This window comes from Mandrillus leucophaeus, unplaced genomic scaffold (assembly GCF_000951045.1).
Source record: "Mandrillus leucophaeus isolate KB7577 unplaced genomic scaffold, Mleu.le_1.0 Scaffold275, whole genome shotgun sequence".
NCBI classification, from domain to species: domain Eukaryota; kingdom Metazoa; phylum Chordata; class Mammalia; order Primates; family Cercopithecidae; genus Mandrillus; species Mandrillus leucophaeus.
In genome coordinates, this window is record NW_012102865.1 from 3023423 (window position 1) to 3028856 (window position 5434).

Below are 5434 nucleotides of genomic sequence, written 5' to 3' on the forward strand. Positions count from 1 at the left end.
AGTTCCTGAATGGTGATTGTTAATCCCTAAGAGCCATCTCCACTGAGCAGGCTGCAAACAAATCCTTTAACAAAACCTTTAAAAGATGTCTTAGAGATGGGATTAAATTGCTAATATGATTTTTGTTAATGAAAGACTAATAGATGGTAACAAAGTGGCTCTCAATTATGAACAAGCTTTGGGTGATAAATGCTTAGTACAAGAGAGGTTACGAAAAGAATGGACAACAGTGAATGGGCTTATTTGGAGAAGAAAGGGTCTAGTATTTGCTCCCCTGAGGTTTTCACTGTTTCTTCTTCAGTCTTTAATGTGACCACATCAAAAGGGCTTGGGATGTTAGAAAGAATTGGAAGCAAGACAAATTCAATTCCATGAACAGAAGTTTCTAAGAATTTTCCTTGTCCTGGGTAGATCAAACTACACCAGTAAAATTCAAGTTCTTCCAGACATGCAGCTGGATTACACCACAGGTCGGTGGCTAAATGTTTAGGGACCTATTTTCAAGGGTGTGGGAAAGCAGGAATACTTGCATTTCTTTATACTTTTCTCAAACCTATGGGATCAAGACCATTTATCCTCTTAAAAATGTAACCTAAACTTATCCTGAAAGCTCTGGATGATGCATTTTGGAGCATATAAATAGCTAAATAGCTTATTTTTTTTCCTTGATAAATTGGACCATTGTCTAATATGAAGCATTGAGGGTGGAATCAATGCTATTTCATTGTGCTAGATGAGAGGTCAGGTTTTAAGTATACACATTTTTGGTCTGAAAGACAGTTTTATCATGAGCTGAAGGTAGATTTGGGCAGTGATTCTGAAACATGGATTCTCTTGAGTTCTCTTCTGGGAGTCTGATACAGATGGACAAGCTGACCCCGAGGATGTGTCTGTGCTGTCTGGGGTGGGGTGGCTCCCTGGCCATCTGTGAGTAATTACACATAATATCTATACCTGGGAACAAGGAGTTATTTTATTACCAGATGTGACCATTAAAAAGATACTTTCAAAAATACTGGTGGGAAGCCAGCAAGCTGATAAAGTGATATTCTTTTCCCTAAAATATAAAAAGCTTTGAGAATATAAATTATCACAAATATAGTGGGTGGTTAATACATCTAGTGAGAACTGTTGTTAAGAGGTAACACTTCCTTCATGGAAAGGTAGTCAAGTAATTCTTCCCAAAAGGGTTGACAGTGAAAAGAGTTTTCTTCATTCATTCTCTTATTCCAGCTGGATACACCAGAGATTCCATTCTAGCCAAGGGTGTTCGCTTCATAGAACATCTCCCAAATTGAGTTAGTTGAAACCCTTCTGATTTTCTGGTAATTACGTAGAAAAATGTTAGATTGGGAAAATGATGCTAGAAGAAGGCACCATCGTAGTTGTATTAGTCCATTTTCATACCGCTCTGAAGAAATACCTGAGACTGGGTGATTTATAAAGAAAAAGAGGTGCAATAGACTCACAGTTCCAAATGGCTGGGGAGACCTTAGAATCATGGCTGAAGGTGAAGAAGGGGCAAAGGCACGTCTTACATGGTGGCAGGCAAGATGGTGTGTGCAGGGGAACTGCCCCTTATTAAACCACCAGATCTCCTGAGGCTTATTCACTGTCATGAGAACAGCATGAGGGTAACTGTGCCCATGACTAAATTATCTCCCACTGAGTCCCTACCATGACATGTAGGGATTATGGTAACTATAATTCAAGATGAGATTTGGATGGGGACATGGCCAAACCATATCACTAATCATTTTTCTGATAAGAAAATGACCTTTTTTTTTTTTTTTTTTTTTTTTTTGAGGTGGAGTCTTGCTCTGTTGCCCAGGCTGGAGTGCAGTGGTGCAATATCACTAATCATTTTTCTGATAAGAAAATGCTTTTTTTTTTTTTTTTTTTTCTGTGCCATTGGTTTCTGTATCCTTTTAAAGCTTCTCTCTATTATCTAGCTGAAGGCATGCCATGATTCTCCTCTGTTTCTCTCATATCCTTGGAATCATTTTACCCATTTATGACCCTTTACATTAATGATCACAGAAAAGCACAAGAAAAATAAAAGGATTTGGCTAAAATGAATTCACTTTATATTTAATCTTTTAATGGCTTTTTTTTTTTCTTCCATCAATAGAAACAACTTGCCAAAAAACACAGTTATGGGAAAATGTATTTAGAGTACATAATCATACCCTATTATTTGTCTTTGACTGTGAAAGTATTTAATCAAGAGACTTGTTAAGTCAGAGATTATACAAATTAACATAACATACATGCTTTGAAATTCCTTCAAGAAAGAAAAGCTAACTTTGAAGCTGAAAGGAAATAAAAAAATTGTCTTTTATGTATCAAATCCATCTTATTTAATGATCAATACATGTGTTTCATATTTTACATGTGAATGACCCACAAAAAGCCATAAAACTTATATAAGCAGAATAAAAGGAAATTAAAAGTGGAGAAAGAATATTCATAGAATGGATTCATATACATAGAAACAAGCACACAGACACACACACACACACGCATGCATGCATGCATGCACGCATGCACGCACTGAACATGAAAATGCCAAAACCGAGGAGAATTCATTGATTTAAGTTTAAATAATGGAGAAGCCAACAATTTAATTTGGCAGAGGCTTCAGTGGAGGTTACTGTAGCTATGCTGTAAAATACTTTACTTTTTCAGAGTAAGTGGGTATATATATTTGTGGGTAGTGTTGCCTTAAGAATTGGTTTCAGTATATTTCAGTATTTGTTTTAGAAAGGTTTGTTTTGAATCTTTGTTTCTAACAGGTTAAGGATTATTTCCCAGACAAATAATTCCTGGTTTAATGATTCCTGGTTTCCTGAGTGTCCATAAACATTGCCAAATTCTCACTTTACTTTGTGATCTAACATAATCAATGTTGACTGTCCATCTGGATGTCTTAGATGACTTGGTTTGCTTGATTTATTTCTGGTTTGCTTGATATATTTTGATCAACTTAACCAGATAGCTGCCAACAGCCATTTTTAATATGTGCCACAGTGCCACAGATGTGTTAGGGCAGCAACTGCAGCAACTGCTGGCTTCCCCATGTCCGGTTTAGCACTTTCCTTTGTTGCATGTAGACAAATAAAATAGAAGCCAAGAACATCTGGAAACAATCAGTAAGAACAGTTTGGAAATTTCTGCTTCATTTGGACTTGACATACTTCAGAAAAGACTATTCATGAAATAATTGAATTTACATTTTAATTTCATCTGGAGAGTTCATCTACTTGATAATCTCTTAAACCATTTATTTTTCATTTTCATTGTCATCCTAATTTAACAATAACTGCATTTAACCTTCCCTGCCTCCTCAAATGTAGACATCTGGTCTCCAGTCGTAATAGGTTTTCTCCTAAAACTTAGAACGGAGAATCTTATTCCCTACATTATAAGCCTCTAAAGTCTTCCAGTGGTGTGTTGGAAAAATATTCAAGCTCATTAGTTATAAATTCAGAATTCACCATATGCTGGAAACCGTTTGGTCTTACCTCTATCTCATCTTTTCACAATATATAGTGCAGTCACATTTTTCTATTTCACTATTAGTGCTTTTCCTTTGCTTCCTTCATTCCTTCCATCCTCCCCTCCTCCTCTTCCTCCTCCTCCTCCTTCTTCATCTTCTTCTTCTTATTGTTTTAATTTTTATTGATGAAGTATTCAACCTTGAAATGCCACCTCTGCCACGCCCTGCTCCATTACAATAAATTGCTACTTCCATGGGCTTCTGTAAGCACCTGTTTATACTCTTTTAAAGCATTTGTTTTAATTCTTGTTTTATAGATGATTTCACATCACTTTCTTTTGCTAGCTTGTGAGTTTATTGAGCACAGGGTCCACATTTCATTCACCATGGTATCTCAGAGCACGTACAATAATGGTCTGTTTACTAACACAATAAAAGTTAGTAAAGTGGAAAAAGAATGCATGCGTGGATGACCCAGTGTCATCTTGCTATAAAAAGAAAAACTAGAGTTACGTGACCAAGATATTTCAAATTTAAAATTACTTAATTATTCTATTGAATGACAGAGTTATAAATGCCTATCAAGAGAAGCTAAATTAAAAAAAAAAAACAGGAGACTTGTTTTGGCCATAGAAAACTGAGCTGGATGGATTGTGGTTATGATACAACATTCTAATTCCTGTGTTCTTGTATTCATCACTATTGAAATATAATTTCTTAAATATTTTAATATTATATGTCTAATGGAATCCACCTCTGCATATGCAGAGGCATCTGTCAGGCTCAGATTTGATAAGAAATGATGGAGAGATGGCATTCATGTTATTAGACAATATATTTACGATTTGAGCTCAAGAGCCTAATCCTGAATTAAATCTAGGGAATCCCAATGAAGGTTTTGCTTAGTTCTGGCAGTTGTAAACACAGTTTAGAAAAATACAGTTTTTTGTTTCTAACAGATTGTGGATTATTTCCCAGATGAATAATTCCTGGTTTAACGATCAGTTAAAACACAGTTCTAAATTTGGGCTGCAGTAGGTATTACTAAGAGAACAGAAATTTGAAGGGGCATACAAGAAATGGATTGTGAAAGATAGAAGGAAAAATTGTTTGCCTTGCAGTCTTTTTTAGAGTTTAAACAGGTTTTTCAGTTGGTCCACCTAGATGGAAATGGATTGAGTCCTCACTTGTCTAGTTCTTATTTCCCAGGTCTCCTGAACTACAGGAAAACATACTAAAATCATGGATTGTAATCAAGAAGTACAAGGCAGGGTATGAGCCTCTGCACTTGTTGCTTTGCTCAGTTGTTTTCATGCACCTGCAACTACAGAATTGTCTTCCAGGATTTTCCCATCAGATTTTATAGAGTTGGGGTCATTAACTTCATTGGGAGGAGAAAAGGGCTTAAAGTAGGGTGATTCTTTGGGTACTAGTCCCTCTTTTAGTAATTCCCTTGAATAACTTGCATGGGCTTCTAGTTACTACTGATTTCCATTTGCTTCGGTGTCTGGTGATACAGAAAGCCTCAATGAAATCTTTGCTTTCAAGAGTGATATGATTTATTTTCCTGAGCTGCTTCTTTTTTTTTTTTTTTTTTGAGATGAATCTTGCTCTGTTGCCCAGGTTGGAGTGCAGTGGCGCGATCTTGGCTCCCTGTAACCTCCACATCCAGGTTCAAGCAATTCTCCTGCCTCAGCCTCCCGACTAGCTGGGATTACAGGCACCTGCCACCATGCCTGGCTAATTTTTGTATTTTTAGTAGAGACAGGTTTCACCATGTTGGCCATGCTGGCCTCGAACTCCTGACCTCTAGTGATGTGTCCACCTTGGCCTTCCAAAGTGCTGGGATTATAGGCATGAGTCACTGCACCCGGCCCCTCTGAGCTTCTTTATGGCCATCAGATAATTGTATTTTATTTTAACAATAGTTTTATT